The sequence below is a fragment of the Eleutherodactylus coqui genome, chromosome 1 (assembly GCF_035609145.1).
Source record: "Eleutherodactylus coqui strain aEleCoq1 chromosome 1, aEleCoq1.hap1, whole genome shotgun sequence".
Classification (NCBI taxonomy): Eukaryota; Metazoa; Chordata; class Amphibia; order Anura; family Eleutherodactylidae; genus Eleutherodactylus; species Eleutherodactylus coqui.
Window position 1 is genome coordinate 53,590,930 of NC_089837.1, and position 24,858 is coordinate 53,615,787.

Here is a 24,858-nt window from a genome sequence, read left to right on the forward strand (position 1 = left end):
ATATTCTCTCAGGTGACTACCTAAACAATAATATCAAAAAAAGGAAAAGAAGAGATAAACTAGAACACAACAGCGTGACTCAAAAGAGTACCCAACTGCCCACGGAGAGTGGCTCCCTGTTAGCGGCTTAGTAACAGTCAGAGGCTTCCTCAGCTTTGCCTCACCAGCACCTTGTAAGCTATCCCAATGCAGCAGAGTGGCGCAGCGGAAGCGTGCTGGGCCCATAACCCAGAGGTCGATGGATCGAAACCATCCTCTGCTAGGAAGCTTGGTTTTTGCAGTCCCTACCACATCAACATCTTCCTGGACAGCCCAATTTGAGAAATCGCTTTGTTTCTTAAAAAATGTCCTCTTCTCTGTCAATGCAGACATACATGCCTAAATACAGAAGATCATAGAATGGTAGAGTTGGAAGGGTCATCGGGTCCAAGCACCTGCTCAGTGCAGGATTACCTAAATCATTCCAGACAGATCTTTGTCCAGCCTTTGTTTGAACACTTCCATGGAAGGAGAACTCATCACCACCCGTGGTAACCTGTACCACTCATTGATCACTCTCACCGTCAGAAAGTTTTTTCTAATATGCCATTTAGAAAAGGGCTCTTCCCTTTGCACTGCAGATCAAAACTGAATGCTAAATCAGTCGCCTTAAAAAGCTTCAAGGCAGGGCTACGATAACAAATGAAGTCCTAGGCAGGTTTTTTGCCTAAGAGCACACAACAAGCTACCACAGTGCGCTAGAAAGTACGACTCTGGTGGGACTCGAACCCACAACCTTTGAATCACTTTCACTCTAGAAGTCCAATGCGCTATCCATTGCGCCACAGAGCCACTCTAAAGCCTTCCGCATAGTCAATTTTTGGCTGTGAAAAGGCCAGTGCATCTCACTTTTGTGACATCTATACTTAAAAAAAAAAAAAAAAGCCCTCAACTTTGGAAACTCTTGAATGCTGGGAATGTGCTAAAATTGCTGATCAGAGTAGACAGGTGGAAGCAGCAGGCAAGGGGGATTAGCTCACATGGTAGAGCGCTCGCTTCGCATGCGAGAGGTAGCGGGATCGATGCCTGCATCCTCCAACATCTTTACTTGCCAGCGCTTTGAAACTCTAGCATGATGGCCTTTTTATCTTTGGCGCTCAAAGAACTGGCCTTCGATAGCTCAGCTGGTAGAGCGGAGGACTGTAGAAGCAAATTAGCAATCCTTAGGTCGCTGGTTCAATTCCGGCTCGAAGGACCTTTTTGGCTAGCATTACCATTTTGAAGCTTTTAAACGGCTCAGACACACTGACAGCCACGTCTTTACGTGTAACATACGGCGCAAACAAAAGGCAAGCCCGTCCCTGGGTGGGCTTGAACCACCAACCTTTCGGTTAACAGCCGAACGCGCTAACCGATTGCGCCACAGAGACAACCACACATTGTGCCGCTGGCCAAATCCTCAGTCAGGTCAACTATATTCTCTCAGGTGACTACCTAAACAATAATATCAAAAAAAGGAAAAGAAGAGATAAACTAGAACACAACAGCGTGACTCAAAAGAGTACCCAACTGCCCACGGAGAGTGGCTCCCTGTTAGCGGCTTAGTAACAGTCAGAGGCTTCCTCAGCTTTGCCTCACCAGCACCTTGTAAGCTATCCCAATGCAGCAGAGTGGCGCAGCGGAAGCGTGCTGGGCCCATAACCCAGAGGTCGATGGATCGAAACCATCCTCTGCTAGGAAGCTTGGTTTTTGCAGTCCCTACCACATCAACATCTTCCTGGACAGCCCAATTTGAGAAATCGCTTTGTTTCTTAAAAAATGTCCTCTTCTCTGTCAATGCAGACATACATGCCTAAATACAGAAGATCATAGAATGGTAGAGTTGGAAGGGTCATCGGGTCCAAGCACCTGCTCAGTGCAGGATTACCTAAATCATTCCAGACAGATCTTTGTCCAGGCTTTGTTTGAACACTTCCATGGAAGGAGAACTCATCACCACCCGTGGTAACCTGTACCACTCATTGATCACTCTCACCGTCAGAAAGTTTTTTCTAATATGCCATTTAGAAAAGGGCTCTTCCCTTTGCACTGCAGATCAAAACTGAATGCTAAATCAGTCGCCTTAAAAAGCTTCAAGGCAGGGCTACGATAACAAATGAAGTCCTAGGCAGGTTTTTTGCCTAAGAGCACACAACAAGCTACCACAGTGCGCTAGAAAGTACGACTCTGGTGGGACTCGAACCCACAACCTTTGAATCACTTTCACTCTAGAAGTCCAATGCGCTATCCATTGCGCCACAGAGCCACTCTTAAGCCTTCCGCATAGTCAATTTTTGGCTGTGAAAAGGCCAGTGCATCTCACTTTTGTGACATCTATACTTAAAAAAAAAAAAAAAAAAAAAAGCCCTCAACTTTGGAAACTCTTGAATGCTGGGAATGTGCTAAAATTGCTGATCAGAGTAGACAGGTGGAAGCAGCAGGCAAGGGGGATTAGCTCACATGGTAGAGCGCTCGCTTCGCATGCGAGAGGTAGCGGGATCGATGCCTGCATCCTCCAACATCTTTACTTGCCAGCGCTTTGAAACTCTAGCATGATGGCCTTTTTATCTTTGGCGCTCAAAGAACTGGCCTTCGATAGCTCAGCTGGTAGAGCGGAGGACTGTAGAAGCAAATTAGCAATCCTTAGGTCGCTGGTTCAATTCCGGCTCGAAGGACCTTTTTGGCTAGCATTACCATTTTGAAGCTTTTAAACGGCTCAGACACACTGACAGCCACGTCTTTACGTGTAACATACGGCGCAAACAAAAGGCAAGCCCGTCCCTGGGTGGGCTTGAACCACCAACCTTTCGGTTAACAGCCGAACGCGCTAACCGATTGCGCCACAGAGACAACCACACATTGTGCCGCTGGCTAAATCCTCAGTCAGGTCAACTATATTCTCTCAGGTGACTACCTAAACAATAATATCAAAAAAAGGAAAAGAAGAGATAAACTAGAACACAACAGCGTGACTCAAAAGAGTACCCAACTGCCCACGGAGAGTGGCTCCCTGTTAGCGGCTTAGTAACAGTCAGAGGCTTCCTCAGCTTTGCCTCACCAGCACCTTGTAAGCTACCCCAATGCAGCAGAGTGGCGCAGCGGAAGCGTGCTGGGCCCATAACCCAGAGGTCGATGGATCGAAACCATCCTCTGCTAGGAAGCTTGGTTTTTGCAGTCCCTACCACATCAACATCTTCCTGGACAGCCCAATTTGAGAAATCGCTTTGTTTCTTAAAAAATGTCCTCTTCTCTGTCAATGCAGACATACATGCCTAAATACAGAAGATCATAGAATGGTAGAGTTGGAAGGGTCATCGGGTCCAAGCACCTGCTCAGTGCAGGATTACCTAAATCATTCCAGACAGATCTTTGTCCAGGCTTTGTTTGAACACTTCCATGGAAGGAGAACTCATCACCACCCGTGGTAACCTGTACCACTCATTGATCACTCTCACCGTCAGAAAGTTTTTTCTAATATGCCATTTAGAAAAGGGCTCTTCCCTTTGCACTGCAGATCAAAACTGAATGCTAAATCAGTCGCCTTAAAAAGCTTCAAGGCAGGGCTACGATAACAAATGAAGTCCTAGGCAGGTTTTTTGCCTAAGAGCACACAACAAGCTACCACAGTGCGCTAGAAAGTACGACTCTGGTGGGACTCGAACCCACAACCTTTGAATCACTTTTACTCTAGAAGTCCAATGCGCTATCCATTGCGCCACAGAGCCACTCTTAAGCCTTCCGCATAGTCAATTTTTGGCTGTGAAAAGGCCAGTGCATCTCACTTTTGTGACATCTATACTTAAAAAAAAAAAAAAAAAAAGCCCTCAACTTTGGAAACTCTTGAATGCTGGGAATGTGCTAAAATTGCTGATCAGAGTAGACAGGTGGAAGCAGCAGGCAACGGGGATTAGCTCACATGGTAGAGCGCTCGCTTCGCATGCGAGAGGTAGCGGGATCGATGCCTGCATCCTCCAACATCTTTACTTGCCAGCGCTTTGAAACTCTAGCATGATGGCCTTTTTATCTTTGGCGCTCAAAGAACTGGCCTTCGATAGCTCAGCTGGTAGAGCGGAGGACTGTAGAAGCAAATTAGCAATCCTTAGGTCGCTGGTTCAATTCCGGCTCGAAGGACCTTTTTGGCTAGCATTACCATTTTGAAGCTTTTAAACGGCTCAGACACACTGACAGCCACGTCTTTACGTGTAACATACGGCGCAAACAAAAGGCAAGCCCGTCCCTGGGTGGGCTTGAACCACCAACCTTTCGGTTAACAGCCGAACGCGCTAACCGATTGCGCCACAGAGACAACCACACATTGTGCCGCTGGCCAAATCCTCAGTCAGGTCAACTATATTCTCTCAGGTGACTACCTAAACAATAATATCAAAAAAAGGAAAAGAAGAGATAAACTAGAACACAACAGCGTGACTCAAAAGAGTACCCAACTGCCCACGGAGAGTGGCTCCCTGTTAGCGGCTTAGTAACAGTCAGAGGCTTCCTCAGCTTTGCCTCACCAGCACCTTGTAAGCTACCCCAATGCAGCAGAGTGGCGCAGCGGAAGCGTGCTGGGCCCATAACCCAGAGGTCGATGGATCGAAACCATCCTCTGCTAGGAAGCTTGGTTTTTGCAGTCCCTACCACATCAACATCTTCCTGGACAGCCCAATTTGAGAAATCGCTTTGTTTCTTAAAAAATGTCCTCTTCTCTGTCAATGCAGACATACATGCCTAAATACAGAAGATCATAGAATGGTAGAGTTGGAAGGGTCATCGGGTCCAAGCACCTGCTCAGTGCAGGATTACCTAAATCATTCCAGACAGATCTTTGTCCAGCCTTTGTTTGAACACTTCCATGGAAGGAGAACTCATCACCACCCGTGGTAACCTGTACCACTCATTGATCACTCTCACCGTCAGAAAGTTTTTTCTAATATGCCATTTAGAAAAGGGCTCTTCCCTTTGCACTGCAGATCAAAACTGAATGCTAAATCAGTCGCCTTAAAAAGCTTCAAGGCAGGGCTACGATAACAAATGAAGTCCTAGGCAGGTTTTTTGCCTAAGAGCACACAACAAGCTACCACAGTGCGCTAGAAAGTTCGACTCTGGTGGGACTCGAACCCACAACCTTTGAATCACTTTCACTCTAGAAGTCCAATGCGCTATCCATTGCGCCACAGAGCCACTCTTAAGCCTTCCGCATAGTCAATTTTTGGCTGTGAAAAGGCCAGTGCATCTCACTTTTGTGACATCTATACTTAAAAAAAAAAAAAAAAAAAAAAAAAAAAAAGCCCTCAACTTTGGAAACTCTTGAATGCTGGGAATGTGCTAAAATTGCTGATCAGAGTAGACAGGTGGAAGCAGCAGGCAAGGGGGATTAGCTCACATGGTAGAGCGCTCGCTTCGCATGCGAGAGGTAGCGGGATCGATGCCTGCATCCTCCAACATCTTTACTTGCCAGCGCTTTGAAACTCTAGCATGATGGCCTTTTTATCTTTGGCGCTCAAAGAACTGGCCTTCGATAGCTCAGCTGGTAGAGCGGAGGACTGTAGAAGCAAATTAGCAATCCTTAGGTCGCTGGTTCAATTCCGGCTCGAAGGACCTTTTTGGCTAGCATTACCATTTTGAAGCTTTTAAACGGCTCAGACACACTGACAGCCACGTCTTTACGTGTAACATACGGCGCAAACAAAAGGCAAGCCCGTCCCTGGGTGGGCTTGAACCACCAACCTTTCGGTTAACAGCCGAACGCGCTAACCGATTGCGCCACAGAGACAACCACACATTGTGCCGCTGGCTAAATCCTCAGTCAGGTCAACTATATTCTCTCAGGTGACTACCTAAACAATAATATCAAAAAAAGGAAAAGAAGAGATAAACTAGAACACAACAGCGTGACTCAAAAGAGTACCCAACTGCCCACGGAGAGTGGCTCCCTGTTAGCGGCTTAGTAACAGTCAGAGGCTTCCTCAGCTTTGCCTCACCAGCACCTTGTAAGCTACCCCAATGCAGCAGAGTGGCGCAGCGGAAGCGTGCTGGGCCCATAACCCAGAGGTCGATGGATCGAAACCATCCTCTGCTAGGAAGCTTGGTTTTTGCAGTCCCTACCACATCAACATCTTCCTGGACAGCCCAATTTGAGAAATCGCTTTGTTTCTTAAAAAATGTCCTCTTCTCTGTCAATGCAGACATACATGCCTAAATACAGAAGATCATAGAATGGTAGAGTTGGAAGGGTCATCGGGTCCAAGCACCTGCTCAGTGCAGGATTACCTAAATCATTCCAGACAGATCTTTGTCCAGCCTTTGTTTGAACACTTCCATGGAAGGAGAACTCATCACCACCCGTGGTAACCTGTACCACTCATTGATCACTCTCACCGTCAGAAAGTTTTTTCTAATATGCCATTTAGAAAAGGGCTCTTCCCTTTGCACTGCAGATCAAAACTGAATGCTAAATCAGTCGCCTTAAAAAGCTTCAAGGCAGGGCTACGATAACAAATGAAGTCCTAGGCAGGTTTTTTGCCTAAGAGCACACAACAAGCTACCACAGTGCGCTAGAAAGTACGACTCTGGTGGGACTCGAACCCACAACCTTTGAATCACTTTCACTCTAGAAGTCCAATGCGCTATCCATTGCGCCACAGAGCCACTCTTAAGCCTTCCGCATAGTCAATTTTTGGCTGTGAAAAGGCCAGTGCATCTCACTTTTGTGACATCTATACTTAAAAAAAAAAAAAAAAAAAAAAAAAAAACCCTCAACTTTGGAAACTCTTGAATGCTGGGAATGTGCTAAAATTGCTGATCAGAGTAGACAGGTGGAAGCAGCAGGCAAGGGGGATTAGCTCACATGGTAGAGCGCTCGCTTCGCATGCGAGAGGTAGCGGGATCGATGCCTGCATCCTCCAACATCTTTACTTGCCAGCGCTTTGAAACTCTAGCATGATGGCCTTTTTATCTTTGGCGCTCAAAGAACTGGCCTTCGATAGCTCAGCTGGTAGAGCGGAGGACTGTAGAAGCAAATTAGCAATCCTTAGGTCGCTGGTTCAATTCCGGCTCGAAGGACCTTTTTGGCTAGCATTACCATTTTGAAGCTTTTAAACGGCTCAGACACACTGACAGCCACGTCTTTACGTGTAACATACGGCGCAAACAAAAGGCAAGCCCGTCCCTGGGTGGGCTTGAACCACCAACCTTTCGGTTAACAGCCGAACGCGCTAACCGATTGCGCCACAGAGACAACCACACATTGTGCCGCTGGCTAAATCCTCAGTCAGGTCAACTATATTCTCTCAGGTGACTACCTAAACAATAATATCAAAAAAAGGAAAAGAAGAGATAAACTAGAACACAACAGCGTGACTCAAAAGAGTACCCAACTGCCCACGGAGAGTGGCTCCCTGTTAGCGGCTTAGTAACAGTCAGAGGCTTCCTCAGCTTTGCCTCACCAGCACCTTGTAAGCTACCCCAATGCAGCAGAGTGGCGCAGCGGAAGCGTGCTGGGCCCATAACCCAGAGGTCGATGGATCGAAACCATCCTCTGCTAGGAAGCTTGGTTTTTGCAGTCCCTACCACATCAACATCTTCCTGGACAGCCCAATTTGAGAAATCGCTTTGTTTCTTAAAAAATGTCCTCTTCTCTGTCAATGCAGACATACATGCCTAAATACAGAAGATCATAGAATGGTAGAGTTGGAAGGGTCATCGGGTCCAAGCACCTGCTCAGTGCAGGATTACCTAAATCATTCCAGACAGATCTTTGTCCAGCCTTTGTTTGAACACTTCCATGGAAGGAGAACTCATCACCACCCGTGGTAACCTGTACCACTCATTGATCACTCTCACCGTCAGAAAGTTTTTTCTAATATGCCATTTAGAAAAGGGCTCTTCCCTTTGCACTGCAGATCAAAACTGAATGCTAAATCAGTCGCCTTAAAAAGCTTCAAGGCAGGGCTACGATAACAAATGAAGTCCTAGGCAGGTTTTTTGCCTAAGAGCACACAACAAGCTACCACAGTGCGCTAGAAAGTACGACTCTGGTGGGACTCGAACCCACAACCTTTGAATCACTTTCACTCTAGAAGTCCAATGCGCTATCCATTGCGCCACAGAGCCACTCTTAAGCCTTCCGCATAGTCAATTTTTGGCTGTGAAAAGGCCAGTGCATCTCACTTTTGTGACATCTATACTTAAAAAAAAAAAAAAAAAAAAAAAAAAAACCCTCAACTTTGGAAACTCTTGAATGCTGGGAATGTGCTAAAATTGCTGATCAGAGTAGACAGGTGGAAGCAGCAGGCAAGGGGGATTAGCTCACATGGTAGAGCGCTCGCTTCGCATGCGAGAGGTAGCGGGATCGATGCCTGCATCCTCCAACATCTTTACTTGCCAGCGCTTTGAAACTCTAGCATGATGGCCTTTTTATCTTTGGCGCTCAAAGAACTGGCCTTCGATAGCTCAGCTGGTAGAGCGGAGGACTGTAGAAGCAAATTAGCAATCCTTAGGTCGCTGGTTCAATTCCGGCTCGAAGGACCTTTTTGGCTAGCATTACCATTTTGAAGCTTTTAAACGGCTCAGACACACTGACAGCCACGTCTTTACGTGTAACATACGGCGCAAACAAAAGGCAAGCCCGTCCCTGGGTGGGCTTGAACCACCAACCTTTCGGTTAACAGCCGAACGCGCTAACCGATTGCGCCACAGAGACAACCACACATTGTGCCGCTGGCCAAATCCTCAGTCAGGTCAACTATATTCTCTCAGGTGACTACCTAAACAATAATATCAAAAAAAGGAAAAGAAGAGATAAACTAGAACACAACAGCGTGACTCAAAAGAGTACCCAACTGCCCACGGAGAGTGGCTCCCTGTTAGCGGCTTAGTAACAGTCAGAGGCTTCCTCAGCTTTGCCTCACCAGCACCTTGTAAGCTACCCCAATGCAGCAGAGTGGCGCAGCGGAAGCGTGCTGGGCCCATAACCCAGAGGTCGATGGATCGAAACCATCCTCTGCTAGGAAGCTTGGTTTTTGCAGTCCCTACCACATCAACATCTTCCTGGACAGCCCAATTTGAGAAATCGCTTTGTTTCTTAAAAAATGTCCTCTTCTCTGTCAATGCAGACATACATGCCTAAATACAGAAGATCATAGAATGGTAGAGTTGGAAGGGTCATCGGGTCCAAGCACCTGCTCAGTGCAGGATTACCTAAATCATTCCAGACAGATCTTTGTCCAGCCTTTGTTTGAACACTTCCATGGAAGGAGAACTCATCACCACCCGTGGTAACCTGTACCACTCATTGATCACTCTCACCGTCAGAAAGTTTTTTCTAATATGCCATTTAGAAAAGGGCTCTTCCCTTTGCACTGCAGATCAAAACTGAATGCTAAATCAGTCGCCTTAAAAAGCTTCAAGGCAGGGCTACGATAACAAATGAAGTCCTAGGCAGGTTTTTTGCCTAAGAGCACACAACAAGCTACCACAGTGCGCTAGAAAGTACGACTCTGGTGGGACTCGAACCCACAACCTTTGAATCACTTTCACTCTAGAAGTCCAATGCGCTATCCATTGCGCCACAGAGCCACTCTTAAGCCTTCCGCATAGTCAATTTTTGGCTGTGAAAAGGCCAGTGCATCTCACTTTTGTGACATCTATACTTAAAAAAAAAAAAAAAAGCCCTCAACTTTGGAAACTCTTGAATGCTGGGAATGTGCTAAAATTGCTGATCAGAGTAGACAGGTGGAAGCAGCAGGCAAGGGGGATTAGCTCACATGGTAGAGCGCTCGCTTCGCATGCGAGAGGTAGCGGGATCGATGCCTGCATCCTCCAACATCTTTACTTGCCAGCGCTTTGAAACTCTAGCATGATGGCCTTTTTATCTTTGGCGCTCAAAGAACTGGCCTTCGATAGCTCAGCTGGTAGAGCGGAGGACTGTAGAAGCAAATTAGCAATCCTTAGGTCGCTGGTTCAATTCCGGCTCGAAGGACCTTTTTGGCTAGCATTACCATTTTGAAGCTTTTAAACGGCTCAGACACACTGACAGCCACGTCTTTACGTGTAACATACGGCGCAAACAAAAGGCAAGCCCGTCCCTGGGTGGGCTTGAACCACCAACCTTTCGGTTAACAGCCGAACGCGCTAACCGATTGCGCCACAGAGACAACCACACATTGTGCCGCTGGCCAAATCCTCAGTCAGGTCAACTATATTCTCTCAGGTGACTACCTAAACAATAATATCAAAAAAAGGAAAAGAAGAGATAAACTAGAACACAACAGCGTGACTCAAAAGAGTACCCAACTGCCCACGGAGAGTGGCTCCCTGTTAGCGGCTTAGTAACAGTCAGAGGCTTCCTCAGCTTTGCCTCACCAGCACCTTGTAAGCTACCCCAATGCAGCAGAGTGGCGCAGCGGAAGCGTGCTGGGCCCATAACCCAGAGGTCGATGGATCGAAACCATCCTCTGCTAGGAAGCTTGGTTTTTGCAGTCCCTACCACATCAACATCTTCCTGGACAGCCCAATTTGAGAAATCGCTTTGTTTCTTAAAAAATGTCCTCTTCTCTGTCAATGCAGACATACATGCCTAAATACAGAAGATCATAGAATGGTAGAGTTGGAAGGGTCATCGGGTCCAAGCACCTGCTCAGTGCAGGATTACCTAAATCATTCCAGACAGATCTTTGTCCAGCCTTTGTTTGAACACTTCCATGGAAGGAGAACTCATCACCACCCGTGGTAACCTGTACCACTCATTGATCACTCTCACCGTCAGAAAGTTTTTTCTAATATGCCATTTAGAAAAGGGCTCTTCCCTTTGCACTGCAGATCAAAACTGAATGCTAAATCAGTCGCCTTAAAAAGCTTCAAGGCAGGGCTACGATAACAAATGAAGTCCTAGGCAGGTTTTTTGCCTAAGAGCACACAACAAGCTACCACAGTGCGCTAGAAAGTACGACTCTGGTGGGACTCGAACCCACAACCTTTGAATCACTTTCACTCTAGAAGTCCAATGCGCTATCCATTGCGCCACAGAGCCACTCTTAAGCCTTCCGCATAGTCAATTTTTGGCTGTGAAAAGGCCAGTGCATCTCACTTTTGTGACATCTATACTTAAAAAAAAAAAAAAAAGCCCTCAACTTTGGAAACTCTTGAATGCTGGGAATGTGCTAAAATTGCTGATCAGAGTAGACAGGTGGAAGCAGCAGGCAAGGGGGATTAGCTCACATGGTAGAGCGCTCGCTTCGCATGCGAGAGGTAGCGGGATCGATGCCTGCATCCTCCAACATCTTTACTTGCCAGCGCTTTGAAACTCTAGCATGATGGCCTTTTTATCTTTGGCGCTCAAAGAACTGGCCTTCGATAGCTCAGCTGGTAGAGCGGAGGACTGTAGAAGCAAATTAGCAATCCTTAGGTCGCTGGTTCAATTCCGGCTCGAAGGACCTTTTTGGCTAGCATTACCATTTTGAAGCTTTTAAACGGCTCAGACACACTGACAGCCACGTCTTTACGTGTAACATACGGCGCAAACAAAAGGCAAGCCCGTCCCTGGGTGGGCTTGAACCACCAACCTTTCGGTTAACAGCCGAACGCGCTAACCGATTGCGCCACAGAGACAACCACACATTGTGCCGCTGGCTAAATCCTCAGTCAGGTCAACTATATTCTCTCAGGTGACTACCTAAACAATAATATCAAAAAAAGGAAAAGAAGAGATAAACTAGAACACAACAGCGTGACTCAAAAGAGTACCCAACTGCCCACGGAGAGTGGCTCCCTGTTAGCGGCTTAGTAACAGTCAGAGGCTTCCTCAGCTTTGCCTCACCAGCACCTTGTAAGCTACCCCAATGCAGCAGAGTGGCGCAGCGGAAGCGTGCTGGGCCCATAACCCAGAGGTCGATGGATCGAAACCATCCTCTGCTAGGAAGCTTGGTTTTTGCAGTCCCTACCACATCAACATCTTCCTGGACAGCCCAATTTGAGAAATCGCTTTGTTTCTTAAAAAATGTCCTCTTCTCTGTCAATGCAGACATACATGCCTAAATACAGAAGATCATAGAATGGTAGAGTTGGAAGGGTCATCGGGTCCAAGCACCTGCTCAGTGCAGGATTACCTAAATCATTCCAGACAGATCTTTGTCCAGCCTTTGTTTGAACACTTCCATGGAAGGAGAACTCATCACCACCCGTGGTAACCTGTACCACTCATTGATCACTCTCACCGTCAGAAAGTTTTTTCTAATATGCCATTTAGAAAAGGGCTCTTCCCTTTGCACTGCAGATCAAAACTGAATGCTAAATCAGTCGCCTTAAAAAGCTTCAAGGCAGGGCTACGATAACAAATGAAGTCCTAGGCAGGTTTTTTGCCTAAGAGCACACAACAAGCTACCACAGTGCGCTAGAAAGTACGACTCTGGTGGGACTCGAACCCACAACCTTTGAATCACTTTCACTCTAGAAGTCCAATGCGCTATCCATTGCGCCACAGAGCCACTCTTAAGCCTTCCGCATAGTCAATTTTTGGCTGTGAAAAGGCCAGTGCATCTCACTTTTGTGACATCTATACTTAAAAAAAAAAAAAAAAAAAAAGCCCTCAACTTTGGAAACTCTTGAATGCTGGGAATGTGCTAAAATTGCTGATCAGAGTAGACAGGTGGAAGCAGCAGGCAAGGGGGATTAGCTCACATGGTAGAGCGCTCGCTTCGCATGCGAGAGGTAGCGGGATCGATGCCTGCATCCTCCAACATCTTTACTTGCCAGCGCTTTGAAACTCTAGCATGATGGCCTTTTTATCTTTGGCGCTCAAAGAACTGGCCTTCGATAGCTCAGCTGGTAGAGCGGAGGACTGTAGAAGCAAATTAGCAATCCTTAGGTCGCTGGTTCAATTCCGGCTCGAAGGACCTTTTTGGCTAGCATTACCATTTTGAAGCTTTTAAACGGCTCAGACACACTGACAGCCACGTCTTTACGTGTAACATACGGCGCAAACAAAAGGCAAGCCCGTCCCTGGGTGGGCTTGAACCACCAACCTTTCGGTTAACAGCCGAACGCGCTAACCGATTGCGCCACAGAGACAACCACACATTGTGCCGCTGGCCAAATCCTCAGTCAGGTCAACTATATTCTCTCAGGTGACTACCTAAACAATAATATCAAAAAAAGGAAAAGAAGAGATAAACTAGAACACAACAGCGTGACTCAAAAGAGTACCCAACTGCCCACGGAGAGTGGCTCCCTGTTAGCGGCTTAGTAACAGTCAGAGGCTTCCTCAGCTTTGCCTCACCAGCACCTTGTAAGCTACCCCAATGCAGCAGAGTGGCGCAGCGGAAGCGTGCTGGGCCCATAACCCAGAGGTCGATGGATCGAAACCATCCTCTGCTAGGAAGCTTGGTTTTTGCAGTCCCTACCACATCAACATCTTCCTGGACAGCCCAATTTGAGAAATCGCTTTGTTTCTTAAAAAATGTCCTCTTCTCTGTCAATGCAGACATACATGCCTAAATACAGAAGATCATAGAATGGTAGAGTTGGAAGGGTCATCGGGTCCAAGCACCTGCTCAGTGCAGGATTACCTAAATCATTCCAGACAGATCTTTGTCCAGCCTTTGTTTGAACACTTCCATGGAAGGAGAACTCATCACCACCCGTGGTAACCTGTACCACTCATTGATCACTCTCACCGTCAGAAAGTTTTTTCTAATATGCCATTTAGAAAAGGGCTCTTCCCTTTGCACTGCAGATCAAAACTGAATGCTAAATCAGTCGCCTTAAAAAGCTTCAAGGCAGGGCTACGATAACAAATGAAGTCCTAGGCAGGTTTTTTGCCTAAGAGCACACAACAAGCTACCACAGTGCGCTAGAAAGTACGACTCTGGTGGGACTCGAACCCACAACCTTTGAATCACTTTCACTCTAGAAGTCCAATGCGCTATCCATTGCGCCACAGAGCCACTCTTAAGCCTTCCGCATAGTCAATTTTTGGCTGTGAAAAGGCCAGTGCATCTCACTTTTGTGACATCTATACTTAAAAAAAAAAAAAAAAGCCCTCAACTTTGGAAACTCTTGAATGCTGGGAATGTGCTAAAATTGCTGATCAGAGTAGACAGGTGGAAGCAGCAGGCAAGGGGGATTAGCTCACATGGTAGAGCGCTCGCTTCGCATGCGAGAGGTAGCGGGATCGATGCCTGCATCCTCCAACATCTTTACTTGCCAGCGCTTTGAAACTCTAGCATGATGGCCTTTTTATCTTTGGCGCTCAAAGAACTGGCCTTCGATAGCTCAGCTGGTAGAGCGGAGGACTGTAGAAGCAAATTAGCAATCCTTAGGTCGCTGGTTCAATTCCGGCTCGAAGGACCTTTTTGGCTAGCATTACCATTTTGAAGCTTTTAAACGGCTCAGACACACTGACAGCCACGTCTTTACGTGTAACATACGGCGCAAACAAAAGGCAAGCCCGTCCCTGGGTGGGCTTGAACCACCAACCTTTCGGTTAACAGCCGAACGCGCTAACCGATTGCGCCACAGAGACAACCACACATTGTGCCGCTGGCTAAATCCTCAGTCAGGTCAACTATATTCTCTCAGGTGACTACCTAAACAATAATATCAAAAAAAGGAAAAGAAGAGATAAACTAGAACACAACAGCGTGACTCAAAAGAGTACCCAACTGCCCACGGAGAGTGGCTCCCTGTTAGCGGCTTAGTAACAGTCAGAGGCTTCCTCAGCTTTGCCTCACCAGCACCTTGTAAGCTACCCCAATGCAGCAGAGTGGCGCAGCGGAAGCGTGCTGGGCCCATAACCCAGAGGTCGATGGATCGAAACCATCCTCTGCTAGGAAGCTTGGTTTTTGCAGTCCCTACCACATCAACATCTTCCTGGACAGCCCAATTTGAGAAATCGCTTTGTTTCTTAAAAAATGTCCTCTTCTCTGTCAATGCAGACATACATGCCTAAATACAGAAGATCATAGAATGGTAGAGTTGGAAGGGTCATCGGGTCCAAGCACCTGCTCAGTGCAGGATTACCTAAATCATTCCAGACAGATCTTTGTCCAGCCTTTGTTTGAACACTTCCATGGAAGGAGAACTCATCACCACCCGTGGTAACCTGTACCACTCATTGATCACTCTCACCGTCAGAAAGTTTTTTCTAATATGCCATTTAGAAAAGGGCTCTTCCCTTTGCACTGCAGATCAAAACTGAATGCTAAATCAGTCGCCTTAAAAAGCTTCAAGGCAGGGCTACGATAACAAATGAAGTCCTAGGCAGGTTTTTTGCCTAAGAGCACACAACAAGCTACCACAGTGCGCTAGAAAGTACGACTCTGGTGGGACTCGAACCCACAACCTTTGAATCACTTTCACTCTAGAAGTCCAATGCGCTATCCATTGCGCCACAGAGCCACTCTTAAGCCTTCCGCATAGTCAATTTTTGGCTGTGAAAAGGCCAGTGCATCTCACTTTTGTGACATCTATACTTAAAAAAAAAAAAAAAAAACCCTCAACTTTGGAAACTCTTGAATGCTGGGAATGTGCTAAAATTGCTGATCAGAGTAGACAGGTGGAAGCAGCAGGCAAGGGGGATTAGCTCACATGGTAGAGCGCTCGCTTCGCATGCGAGAGGTAGCGGGATCGATGCCTGCATCCTCCAACATCTTTACTTGCCAGCGCTTTGAAACTCTAGCATGATGGCCTTTTTATCTTTGGCGCTCAAAGAACTGGCCTTCGATAGCTCAGCTGGTAGAGCGGAGGACTGTAGAAGCAAATTAGCAATCCTTAGGTCGCTGGTTCAATTCCGGCTCGAAGGACCTTTTTGGCTAGCATTACCATTTTGAAGCTTTTAAACGGCTCAGACACACTGACAGCCACGTCTTTACGTGTAACATACGGCGCAAACAAAAGGCAAGCCCGTCCCTGGGTGGGCTTGAACCACCAACCTTTCGGTTAACAGCCGAACGCGCTAACCGATTGCGCCACAGAGACAACCACACATTGTGCCGCTGGCCAAATCCTCAGTCAGGTCAACTATATTCTCTCAGGTGACTACCTAAACAATAATATCAAAAAAAGGAAAAGAAGAGATAAACTAGAACACAACAGCGTGACTCAAAAGAGTACCCAACTGCCCACGGAGAGTGGCTCCCTGTTAGCGGCTTAGTAACAGTCAGAGGCTTCCTCAGCTTTGCCTCACCAGCACCTTGTAAGCTACCCCAATGCAGCAGAGTGGCGCAGCGGAAGCGTGCTGGGCCCATAACCCAGAGGTCGATGGATCGAAACCATCCTCTGCTAGGAAGCTTGGTTTTTGCAGTCCCTACCACATCAACATCTTCCTGGACAGCCCAATTTGAGAAATCGCTTTGTTTCTTAAAAAATGTCCTCTTCTCTGTCAATGCAGACATACATGCCTAAATACAGAAGATCATAGAATGGTAGAGTTGGAAGGGTCATCGGGTCCAAGCACCTGCTCAGTGCAGGATTACCTAAATCATTCCAGACAGATCTTTGTCCAGCCTTTGTTTGAACACTTCCATGGAAGGAGAACTCATCACCACCCGTGGTAACCTGTACCACTCATTGATCACTCTCACCGTCAGAAAGTTTTTTCTAATATGCCATTTAGAAAAGGGCTCTTCCCTTTGCACTGCAGATCAAAACTGAATGCTAAATCAGTCGCCTTAAAAAGCTTCAAGGCAGGGCTACGATAACAAATGAAGTCCTAGGCAGGTTTTTTGCCTAAGAGCACACAACAAGCTACCACAGTGCGCTAGAAAGTACGACTCTGGTGGGACTCGAACCCACAACCTTTGAATCACTTTCACTCTAGAAGTCCAATGCGCTATCCATTGCGCCACAGAGCCACTCTTAAGCCTTCCGCATAGTCAATTTTTGGCTGTGAAAAGGCCAGTGCATCTCACTTTTGTGACATCTATACTTAAAAAAAAAAAAAAAAGCCCTCAACTTTGGAAACTCTTGAATGCTGGGAATGTGCTAAAATTGCTGATCAGAGTAGACAGGTGGAAGCAGCAGGCAAGGGGGATTAGCTCACATGGTAGAGCGCTCGCTTCGCATGCGAGAGGTAGCGGGATCGATGCCTGCATCCTCCAACATCTTTACTTGCCAGCGCTTTGAAACTCTAGCATGATGGCCTTTTTATCTTTGGCGCTCAAAGAACTGGCCTTCGATAGCTCAGCTGGTAGAGCGGAGGACTGTAGAAGCAAATTAGCAATCCTTAGGTCGCTGGTTCAATTCCGGCTCGAAGGACCTTTTTGGCTAGCATTACCATTTTGAAGCTTTTAAACGGCTCAGACACACTGACAGCCACGTCTTTACGTGTAACATACGGCGCAAACAAAAGGCAAGCCCGTCCCTGGGTGGGCTTGAACCACCAACCTTTCGGTTAACAGCCGAACGCGCTAACCGATTGCGCCACAGAGACAACCACACATTGTGCCGCTGGCCAAATCCTCAGTCAGGTCAACTATATTCTCTCAGGTGACTACCTAAACAATAATATCAAAAAAAGGAAAAGAAGAGATAAACTAGAACACAACAGCGTGACTCAAAAGAGTACCCAACTGCCCACGGAGAGTGGCTCCCTGTTAGCGGCTTAGTAACAGTCAGAGGCTTCCTCAGCTTTGCCTCACCAGCACCTTGTAAGCTACCCCAATGCAGCAGAGTGGCGCAGCGGAAGCGTGCTGGGCCCATAACCCAGAGGTCGATGGATCGAAACCATCCTCTGCTAGGAAGCTTGGTTTTTGCAGTCCCTACCACATCAACATCTTCCTGGACAGCCCAATTTGAGAAATCGCTTTGTTTCTTAAAAAATGTCCTCTTCTCTGTCAATGCAGACATACATGCCTAAATACAGAAGATCATAGAATGGTAGAGTTGGAAGGGTCATCGGGTCCAAGCACCTGCTCAGTGCAGGATTACCTAAATCATTCCAGACAGATCTTTGTCCAGCCTTTGTTTGAACACTTCCATGGAAGGAGAACTCATCACCACCCGTGGTAACCTGTACCACTCATTGATCACTCTCACCGTCAGAAAGTTTTTTCTAATATGCCATTTAGAAAAGGGCTCTTCCCTTTGCACTGCAGATCAAAACTGAATGCTAAATCAGTCGCCTTAAAAAGCTTCAAGGCAGGGCTACGATAACAAATGAAGTCCTAGGCAGGTTTTTTGCCTAAGAGCACACAACAAGCTACCACAGTGCGCTAGAAAGTACGACTCTGGTGGGACTCGAACCCACAACCTTTGAATCACTTTCACTCTAGAAGTCCAATGCGCTATCCATTGCGCCACAGAGCCACTCTTAAGCCTTCCGCATAGTCAATTTTTGGCTGTGAAAAGGCCAGTGCATCTCACTTTTGTGACATCTATACTTAAAAAAAAAAAAAAAAGCCCTCAACTTTGGAAACTCTTGAATGCTGGGAATGTGCTAAAATTGCTGATCAGAGTAGACAGGTGGAAGCAGCAGGCAAGGGGGATTAGCTCACATGGTAGAGCGCTCGCTTCGCATGCGAGAGGTAGCGGGATCGATGCCTGCATCCTCCAACATCTTTACTTGCCAGCGCTTTGAAACTCTAGCATGATGGCCTTTTTATCTTTGGCGCTCAAAGAACTGGCCTTCGATAGCTCAGCTGGTAGAGCGGAGGACTGTAGAAGCAAATTAGCAATCCTTAGGTCGCTGGTTCAATTCCGGCTCGAAGGACCTTTTTGGCTAGCATTACCATTTTGAAGCTTTTAAACGGCTCAGACACACTGACAGCCACGTCTTTACGTGTAACATACGGCGCAAACAAAAGGCAAGCCCGTCCCTGGGTGGGCTTGAACCACCAACCTTTCGGTTAACAGCCGAACGCGCTAACCGATTGCGCCACAGAGACAACCACACATTGTGCCGCTGGCCAAATCCTCAGTCAGGTCAACTATATTCTCTCAGGTGACTACCTAAACAATAATATCAAAAAAAGGAAAAGAAGAGATAAACTAGAACACAACAGCGTGACTCAAAAGAGTACCCAACTGCCCACGGAGAGTGGCTCCCTGTTAGCGGCTTAGTAACAGTCAGAGGCTTCCTCAGCTTTGCCTCACCAGCACCTTGTAAGCTACCCCAATGCAGCAGAGTGGCGCAGCGGAAGCGTGCTGGGCCCATAACCCAGAGGTCGATGGATCGAAACCATCCTCTGCTAGGAAGCTTGGTTTTTGCAGTCCCTACCACATCAACATCTTCCTGGACAGCCCAATTTGAGAAATCGCTTTGTTTCTTAAAAAATGTCCTCTTCTCTGTCAATGCAGACATACATGCCTAAATACAGAAGATCATAGAATGGTAGAGTTGGAAGGGTCATCGGGTCCAAGCACCTGCTCAGTGCAGGATTACCTAAATCATTCCAGACAGATCTTTGTCCAGCCTTTGTTTGAACACTTCCATGGAAGGAGAACTCATCACCACCCGTGGTAACCTGTACCACTCATTGATCACTCTCACCGTCAGAAAGTTTTTTCTAATATGCCATTTAGAAAAGGGCTCTTCCCTTTGCACTGCAGATCAAAACTGAATGCTAAATCAGTCGCCTTAAAAAGCTTCAAGGCAGGGCTACGATAACAAATGAAGTCCTAGGCAGGTTTTTTGCCTAAGAGCACACAACAAGCTACCACAGTGCGCTAGAAAGTACGACTCTGGTGGGACTCGAACCCACAACCTTTGAATCACTTTCACTCTAGAAGTCCAATGCGCTATCCATTGCGCCACAGAGCCACTCTTAAGCCTTCCGCATAGTCAATTTTTGGCTGTGAAAAGGCCAGTGCATCTCACTTTTGTGACATCTATACTTAAAAAAAAAAAAAAAAAAAAAGCCCTCAACTTTGGAAACTCTTGAATGCTGGGAATGTGCTAAAATTGCTGATCAGAGTAGACAGGTGGAAGCAGCAGGCAAGGGGGATTAGCTCACATGGTAGAGCGCTCGCTTCGCATGCGAGAGGTAGCGGGATCGATGCCTGCATCCTCCAACATCTTTACTTGCCAGCGCTTTGAAACTCTAGCATGATGGCCTTTTTATCTTTGGCGCTCAAAGAACTGGCCTTCGATAGCTCAGCTGGTAGAGCGGAGGACTGTAGAAGCAAATTAGCAATCCTTAGGTCGCTGGTTCAATTCCGGCTCGAAGGACCTTTTTGGCTAGCATTACCATTTTGAAGCTTTTAAACGGCTCAGACACACTGACAGTCACGTCTTTACGTGTAACATACGGCGCAAACAAAAGGCAAGCCCGTCCCTGGGTGGGCTTGAACCACCAACCTTTCGGTTAACAGCCGAACGCGCTAACCGATTGCGCCACAGAGACAACCACACATTGTGCCGCTGGCCAAATCCTCAGTCAGGTCAACTATATTCTCTCAGGTGACTACCTAAACAATAATATCAAAAAAAGGAAAAGAAGAGATAAACTAGAACACAACAGCGTGACTCAAAAGAGTACCCAACTGCCCACGGAGAGTGGCTCCCTGTTAGCGGCTTAGTAACAGTCAGAGGCTTCCTCAGCTTTGCCTCACCAGCACCTTGTAAGCTACCCCAATGCAGCAGAGTGGCGCAGCGGAAGCGTGCTGGGCCCATAACCCAGAGGTCGATGGATCGAAACCATCCTCTGCTAGGAAGCTTGGTTTTTGCAGTCCCTACCACATCAACATCTTCCTGGACAGCCCAATTTGAGAAATCGCTTTGTTTCTTAAAAAATGTCCTCTTCTCTGTCAATGCAGACATACATGCCTAAATACAGAAGATCATAGAATGGTAGAGTTGGAAGGGTCATCGGGTCCAAGCACCTGCTCAGTGCAGGATTACCTAAATCATTCCAGACAGATCTTTGTCCAGCCTTTGTTTGAACACTTCCATGGAAGGAGAACTCATCACCACCCGTGGTAACCTGTACCACTCATTGATCACTCTCACCGTCAGAAAGTTTTTTCTAATATGCCATTTAGAAAAGGGCTCTTCCCTTTGCACTGCAGATCAAAACTGAATGCTAAATCAGTCGCCTTAAAAAGCTTCAAGGCAGGGCTACGATAACAAATGAAGTCCTAGGCAGGTTTTTTGCCTAAGAGCACACAACAAGCTACCACAGTGCGCTAGAAAGTACGACTCTGGTGGGACTCGAACCCACAACCTTTGAATCACTTTCACTCTAGAAGTCCAATGCGCTATCCATTGCGCCACAGAGCCACTCTTAAGCCTTCCGCATAGTCAATTTTTGGCTGTGAAAAGGCCAGTGCATCTCACTTTTGTGACATCTATACTTAAAAAAAAAAAAAAAAAAAGCCCTCAACTTTGGAAACTCTTGAATGCTGGGAATGTGCTAAAATTGCTGATCAGAGTAGACAGGTGGAAGCAGCAGGCAAGGGGGATTAGCTCACATGGTAGAGCGCTCGCTTCGCATGCGAGAGGTAGCGGGATCGATGCCTGCATCCTCCAACATCTTTACTTGCCAGCGCTTTGAAACTCTAGCATGATGGCCTTTTTATCTTTGGCGCTCAAAGAACTGGCCTTCGATAGCTCAGCTGGTAGAGCGGAGGACTGTAGAAGCAAATTAGCAATCCTTAGGTCGCTGGTTCAATTCCGGCTCGAAGGACCTTTTTGGCTAGCATTACCATTTTGAAGCTTTTAAACGGCTCAGACACACTGACAGCCACGTCTTTACGTGTAACATACGGCGCAAACAAAAGGCAAGCCCGTCCCTGGGTGGGCTTGAACCACCAACCTTTCGGTTAACAGCCGAACGCGCTAACCGATTGCGCCACAGAGACAACCACACATTGTGCCGCTGGCCAAATCCTCAGTCAGGTCAACTATATTCTCTCAGGTGACTACCTAAACAATAATATCAAAAAAAGGAAAAGAAGAGATAAACTAGAACACAACAGCGTGACTCAAAAGAGTACCCAACTGCCCACGGAGAGTGGCTCCCTGTTAGCGGCTTAGTAACAGTCAGAGGCTTCCTCAGCTTTGCCTCACCAGCACCTTGTAAGCTACCCCAATGCAGCAGAGTGGCGCAGCGGAAGCGTGCTGGGCCCATAACCCAGAGGTCGATGGATCGAAACCATCCTCTGCTAGGAAGCTTGGTTTTTGCAGTCCCTACCACATCAACATCTTCCTGGACAGCCCAATTTGAGAAATCGCTTTGTTTCTTAAAAAATGTCCTCTTCTCTGTCAATGCAGACATACATGCCTAAATACAGAAGATCATAGAATGGTAGAGTTGGAAGGGTCATCGGGTCCAAGCACCTGCTCAGTGCAGGATTACCTAAATCATTCCAGACAGATCTTTGTCCAGCCTTTGTTTGAACACTTCCATGGAAGGAGAACTCATCACCACCCGTGGTAACCTGTACCACTCATTGATCACTCTCACCGTCAGAAAGTTTTTTCTAATATGCCATTTAGAAAAGGGCTCTTCCCTTTGCACTGCAGATCAAAACTGAATGCTAAATCAGTCGCCTTAAAAAGCTTCAAGGCAGGGCTACGATAACAAATGAAGTCCTAGGCAGGTTTTTTGCCTAAGAGCACACAACAAGCTACCACAGTGCGCTAGAAAGTACGACTCTGGTGGGACTCGAACCCACAACCTTTGAATCACTTTCACTCTAGAAGTCCAATGCGCTATCCATTGCGCCACAGAGCCACTCTTAAGCCTTCCGCATAGTCAATTTTTGGCTGTGAAAAGGCCAGTGCATCTCACTTTTGTGACATCTATACTTAAAAAAAAAAAAAAAAGCCCTCAACTTTGGAAACTCTTGAATGCTGGGAATGTGCTAAAATTGCTGATCAGAGTAGACAGGTGGAAGCAGCAGGCAAGGGGGATTAGCTCACATGGTAGAGCGCTCGCTTCGCATGCGAGAGGTAGCGGGATCGATGCCTGCATCCTCCAACATCTTTACTTGCCAGCGCTTTGAAACTCTAGCATGATGGCCTTTTTATCTTTGGCGCTCAAAGAACTGGCCTTCGATAGCTCAGCTGGTAGAGCGGAGGACTGTAGAAGCAAATTAGCAATCCTTAGGTCGCTGGTTCAATTCCGGCTCGAAGGACCTTTTTGGCTAGCATTACCATTTTGAAGCTTTTAAACGGCTCAGACACACTGACAGCCACGTCTTTACGTGTAACATACGGCGCAAACAAAAGGCAAGCCCGTCCCTGGGTGGGCTTGAACCACCAACCTTTCGGTTAACAGCCGAACGCGCTAACCGATTGCGCCACAGAGACAACCACACATTGTGCCGCTGGCCAAATCCTCAGTCAGGTCAACTATATTCTCTCAGGTGACTACCTAAACAATAATATCAAAAAAAGGAAAAGAAGAGATAAACTAGAACACAACAGCGTGACTCAAAAGAGTACCCAACTGCCCACGGAGAGTGGCTCCCTGTTAGCGGCTTAGTAACAGTCAGAGGCTTCCTCAGCTTTGCCTCACCAGCACCTTGTAAGCTACCCCAATGCAGCAGAGTGGCGCAGCGGAAGCGTGCTGGGCCCATAACCCAGAGGTCGATGGATCGAAACCATCCTCTGCTAGGAAGCTTGGTTTTTGCAGTCCCTACCACATCAACATCTTCCTGGACAGCCCAATTTGAGAAATCGCTTTGTTTCTTAAAAAATGTCCTCTTCTCTGTCAATGCAGACATACATGCCTAAATACAGAAGATCATAGAATGGTAGAGTTGGAAGGGTCATCGGGTCCAAGCACCTGCTCAGTGCAGGATTACCTAAATCATTCCAGACAGATCTTTGTCCAGCCTTTGTTTGAACACTTCCATGGAAGGAGAACTCATCACCACCCGTGGTAACCTGTACCACTCATTGATCACTCTCACCGTCAGAAAGTTTTTTCTAATATGCCATTTAGAAAAGGGCTCTTCCCTTTGCACTGCAGATCAAAACTGAATGCTAAATCAGTCGCCTTAAAAAGCTTCAAGGCAGGGCTACGATAACAAATGAAGTCCTAGGCAGGTTTTTTGCCTAAGAGCACACAACAAGCTACCACAGTGCGCTAGAAAGTACGACTCTGGTGGGACTCGAACCCACAACCTTTGAATCACTTTCACTCTAGAAGTCCAATGCGCTATCCATTGCGCCACAGAGCCACTCTTAAGCCTTCCGCATAGTCAATTTTTGGCTGTGAAAAGGCCAGTGCATCTCACTTTTGTGACATCTATACTTAAAAAAAAAAAAAAAAAAAAAGCCCTCAACTTTGGAAACTCTTGAATGCTGGGAATGTGCTAAAATTGCTGATCAGAGTAGACAGGTGGAAGCAGCAGGCAAGGGGGATTAGCTCACATGGTAGAGCGCTCGCTTCGCATGCGAGAGGTAGCGGGATCGATGCCTGCATCCTCCAACATCTTTACTTGCCAGCGCTTTGAAACTCTAGCATGATGGCCTTTTTATCTTTGGCGCTCAAAGAACTGGCCTTCGATAGCTCAGCTGGTAGAGCGGAGGACTGTAGAAGCAAATTAGCAATCCTTAGGTCGCTGGTTCAATTCCGGCTCGAAGGACCTTTTTGGCTAGCATTACCATTTTGAAGCTTTTAAACGGCTCAGACACACTGACAGCCACGTCTTTACGTGTAACATACGGCGCAAACAAAAGGCAAGCCCGTCCCTGGGTGGGCTTGAACCACCAACCTTTCGGTTAACAGCCGAACGCGCTAACCGATTGCGCCACAGAGACAACCACACATTGTGCCGCTGGCCAAATCCTCAGTCAGGTCAACTATATTCTCTCAGGTGACTACCTAAACAATAATATCAAAAAAAGGAAAAGAAGAGATAAACTAGAACACAACAGCGTGACTCAAAAGAGTACCC

At 46.9% G+C, this 24,858-nt stretch overlaps 34 non-coding genes across 34 annotated transcripts; all 34 read right to left on the reverse strand.

Annotated features, from left to right (window-relative positions):
• Positions 1 to 747: 747 nt before the first annotated feature.
• On the reverse strand, positions 748 to 831 carry TRNAR-UCU (transfer RNA arginine (anticodon UCU)). Its single transcript is given in 2 exon segments — positions 748 to 783; positions 795 to 831. It is a non-coding gene; the product is annotated as a tRNA-Arg (tRNA).
• A 504-nt stretch (positions 832 to 1,335) lies between these two features.
• On the reverse strand, positions 1,336 to 1,409 carry TRNAN-GUU (transfer RNA asparagine (anticodon GUU)). The gene has a single exon. It is a non-coding gene; the product is annotated as a tRNA-Asn (tRNA).
• A 791-nt stretch (positions 1,410 to 2,200) lies between these two features.
• Positions 2,201 to 2,284, reverse strand: TRNAR-UCU (transfer RNA arginine (anticodon UCU)). Its single transcript is given in 2 exon segments — positions 2,201 to 2,236; positions 2,248 to 2,284. It is a non-coding gene; the product is annotated as a tRNA-Arg (tRNA).
• A 510-nt stretch (positions 2,285 to 2,794) lies between these two features.
• Positions 2,795 to 2,868, reverse strand: TRNAN-GUU (transfer RNA asparagine (anticodon GUU)). Its single transcript has one exon. It is a non-coding gene; the product is annotated as a tRNA-Asn (tRNA).
• Positions 2,869 to 3,659: 791 nt separating this feature from the next.
• On the reverse strand, positions 3,660 to 3,743 carry TRNAR-UCU (transfer RNA arginine (anticodon UCU)). Its single transcript is given in 2 exon segments — positions 3,660 to 3,695; positions 3,707 to 3,743. It is a non-coding gene; the product is annotated as a tRNA-Arg (tRNA).
• A 507-nt stretch (positions 3,744 to 4,250) lies between these two features.
• Positions 4,251 to 4,324, reverse strand: TRNAN-GUU (transfer RNA asparagine (anticodon GUU)). The gene has a single exon. It is a non-coding gene; the product is annotated as a tRNA-Asn (tRNA).
• Positions 4,325 to 5,115: 791 nt separating this feature from the next.
• On the reverse strand, positions 5,116 to 5,199 carry TRNAR-UCU (transfer RNA arginine (anticodon UCU)). Its single transcript is given in 2 exon segments — positions 5,116 to 5,151; positions 5,163 to 5,199. It is a non-coding gene; the product is annotated as a tRNA-Arg (tRNA).
• Positions 5,200 to 5,717: 518 nt separating this feature from the next.
• TRNAN-GUU (transfer RNA asparagine (anticodon GUU)) lies at positions 5,718 to 5,791 on the reverse strand. Its single transcript has one exon. It is a non-coding gene; the product is annotated as a tRNA-Asn (tRNA).
• A 791-nt stretch (positions 5,792 to 6,582) lies between these two features.
• TRNAR-UCU (transfer RNA arginine (anticodon UCU)) lies at positions 6,583 to 6,666 on the reverse strand. The gene is given in 2 exon segments: positions 6,583 to 6,618; positions 6,630 to 6,666. It is a non-coding gene; the product is annotated as a tRNA-Arg (tRNA).
• A 515-nt stretch (positions 6,667 to 7,181) lies between these two features.
• TRNAN-GUU (transfer RNA asparagine (anticodon GUU)) lies at positions 7,182 to 7,255 on the reverse strand. Its single transcript has one exon. It is a non-coding gene; the product is annotated as a tRNA-Asn (tRNA).
• Positions 7,256 to 8,046: 791 nt separating this feature from the next.
• Positions 8,047 to 8,130, reverse strand: TRNAR-UCU (transfer RNA arginine (anticodon UCU)). The gene is given in 2 exon segments: positions 8,047 to 8,082; positions 8,094 to 8,130. It is a non-coding gene; the product is annotated as a tRNA-Arg (tRNA).
• A 515-nt stretch (positions 8,131 to 8,645) lies between these two features.
• On the reverse strand, positions 8,646 to 8,719 carry TRNAN-GUU (transfer RNA asparagine (anticodon GUU)). Its single transcript has one exon. It is a non-coding gene; the product is annotated as a tRNA-Asn (tRNA).
• A 791-nt stretch (positions 8,720 to 9,510) lies between these two features.
• TRNAR-UCU (transfer RNA arginine (anticodon UCU)) lies at positions 9,511 to 9,594 on the reverse strand. The gene is given in 2 exon segments: positions 9,511 to 9,546; positions 9,558 to 9,594. It is a non-coding gene; the product is annotated as a tRNA-Arg (tRNA).
• A 504-nt stretch (positions 9,595 to 10,098) lies between these two features.
• Positions 10,099 to 10,172, reverse strand: TRNAN-GUU (transfer RNA asparagine (anticodon GUU)). The gene has a single exon. It is a non-coding gene; the product is annotated as a tRNA-Asn (tRNA).
• A 791-nt stretch (positions 10,173 to 10,963) lies between these two features.
• TRNAR-UCU (transfer RNA arginine (anticodon UCU)) lies at positions 10,964 to 11,047 on the reverse strand. The gene is given in 2 exon segments: positions 10,964 to 10,999; positions 11,011 to 11,047. It is a non-coding gene; the product is annotated as a tRNA-Arg (tRNA).
• Positions 11,048 to 11,551: 504 nt separating this feature from the next.
• Positions 11,552 to 11,625, reverse strand: TRNAN-GUU (transfer RNA asparagine (anticodon GUU)). The gene has a single exon. It is a non-coding gene; the product is annotated as a tRNA-Asn (tRNA).
• Positions 11,626 to 12,416: 791 nt separating this feature from the next.
• TRNAR-UCU (transfer RNA arginine (anticodon UCU)) lies at positions 12,417 to 12,500 on the reverse strand. The gene is given in 2 exon segments: positions 12,417 to 12,452; positions 12,464 to 12,500. It is a non-coding gene; the product is annotated as a tRNA-Arg (tRNA).
• A 509-nt stretch (positions 12,501 to 13,009) lies between these two features.
• On the reverse strand, positions 13,010 to 13,083 carry TRNAN-GUU (transfer RNA asparagine (anticodon GUU)). The gene has a single exon. It is a non-coding gene; the product is annotated as a tRNA-Asn (tRNA).
• Positions 13,084 to 13,874: 791 nt separating this feature from the next.
• TRNAR-UCU (transfer RNA arginine (anticodon UCU)) lies at positions 13,875 to 13,958 on the reverse strand. Its single transcript is given in 2 exon segments — positions 13,875 to 13,910; positions 13,922 to 13,958. It is a non-coding gene; the product is annotated as a tRNA-Arg (tRNA).
• A 504-nt stretch (positions 13,959 to 14,462) lies between these two features.
• TRNAN-GUU (transfer RNA asparagine (anticodon GUU)) lies at positions 14,463 to 14,536 on the reverse strand. The gene has a single exon. It is a non-coding gene; the product is annotated as a tRNA-Asn (tRNA).
• A 791-nt stretch (positions 14,537 to 15,327) lies between these two features.
• Positions 15,328 to 15,411, reverse strand: TRNAR-UCU (transfer RNA arginine (anticodon UCU)). Its single transcript is given in 2 exon segments — positions 15,328 to 15,363; positions 15,375 to 15,411. It is a non-coding gene; the product is annotated as a tRNA-Arg (tRNA).
• A 505-nt stretch (positions 15,412 to 15,916) lies between these two features.
• TRNAN-GUU (transfer RNA asparagine (anticodon GUU)) lies at positions 15,917 to 15,990 on the reverse strand. The gene has a single exon. It is a non-coding gene; the product is annotated as a tRNA-Asn (tRNA).
• A 791-nt stretch (positions 15,991 to 16,781) lies between these two features.
• Positions 16,782 to 16,865, reverse strand: TRNAR-UCU (transfer RNA arginine (anticodon UCU)). The gene is given in 2 exon segments: positions 16,782 to 16,817; positions 16,829 to 16,865. It is a non-coding gene; the product is annotated as a tRNA-Arg (tRNA).
• Positions 16,866 to 17,369: 504 nt separating this feature from the next.
• TRNAN-GUU (transfer RNA asparagine (anticodon GUU)) lies at positions 17,370 to 17,443 on the reverse strand. The gene has a single exon. It is a non-coding gene; the product is annotated as a tRNA-Asn (tRNA).
• A 791-nt stretch (positions 17,444 to 18,234) lies between these two features.
• On the reverse strand, positions 18,235 to 18,318 carry TRNAR-UCU (transfer RNA arginine (anticodon UCU)). The gene is given in 2 exon segments: positions 18,235 to 18,270; positions 18,282 to 18,318. It is a non-coding gene; the product is annotated as a tRNA-Arg (tRNA).
• A 504-nt stretch (positions 18,319 to 18,822) lies between these two features.
• TRNAN-GUU (transfer RNA asparagine (anticodon GUU)) lies at positions 18,823 to 18,896 on the reverse strand. Its single transcript has one exon. It is a non-coding gene; the product is annotated as a tRNA-Asn (tRNA).
• A 791-nt stretch (positions 18,897 to 19,687) lies between these two features.
• On the reverse strand, positions 19,688 to 19,771 carry TRNAR-UCU (transfer RNA arginine (anticodon UCU)). Its single transcript is given in 2 exon segments — positions 19,688 to 19,723; positions 19,735 to 19,771. It is a non-coding gene; the product is annotated as a tRNA-Arg (tRNA).
• Positions 19,772 to 20,280: 509 nt separating this feature from the next.
• Positions 20,281 to 20,354, reverse strand: TRNAN-GUU (transfer RNA asparagine (anticodon GUU)). Its single transcript has one exon. It is a non-coding gene; the product is annotated as a tRNA-Asn (tRNA).
• A 791-nt stretch (positions 20,355 to 21,145) lies between these two features.
• TRNAR-UCU (transfer RNA arginine (anticodon UCU)) lies at positions 21,146 to 21,229 on the reverse strand. Its single transcript is given in 2 exon segments — positions 21,146 to 21,181; positions 21,193 to 21,229. It is a non-coding gene; the product is annotated as a tRNA-Arg (tRNA).
• A 507-nt stretch (positions 21,230 to 21,736) lies between these two features.
• TRNAN-GUU (transfer RNA asparagine (anticodon GUU)) lies at positions 21,737 to 21,810 on the reverse strand. The gene has a single exon. It is a non-coding gene; the product is annotated as a tRNA-Asn (tRNA).
• Positions 21,811 to 22,601: 791 nt separating this feature from the next.
• Positions 22,602 to 22,685, reverse strand: TRNAR-UCU (transfer RNA arginine (anticodon UCU)). Its single transcript is given in 2 exon segments — positions 22,602 to 22,637; positions 22,649 to 22,685. It is a non-coding gene; the product is annotated as a tRNA-Arg (tRNA).
• Positions 22,686 to 23,189: 504 nt separating this feature from the next.
• TRNAN-GUU (transfer RNA asparagine (anticodon GUU)) lies at positions 23,190 to 23,263 on the reverse strand. The gene has a single exon. It is a non-coding gene; the product is annotated as a tRNA-Asn (tRNA).
• Positions 23,264 to 24,054: 791 nt separating this feature from the next.
• On the reverse strand, positions 24,055 to 24,138 carry TRNAR-UCU (transfer RNA arginine (anticodon UCU)). Its single transcript is given in 2 exon segments — positions 24,055 to 24,090; positions 24,102 to 24,138. It is a non-coding gene; the product is annotated as a tRNA-Arg (tRNA).
• Positions 24,139 to 24,647: 509 nt separating this feature from the next.
• On the reverse strand, positions 24,648 to 24,721 carry TRNAN-GUU (transfer RNA asparagine (anticodon GUU)). The gene has a single exon. It is a non-coding gene; the product is annotated as a tRNA-Asn (tRNA).
• Between the last annotated feature and the right edge of the window lie 137 nt (positions 24,722 to 24,858).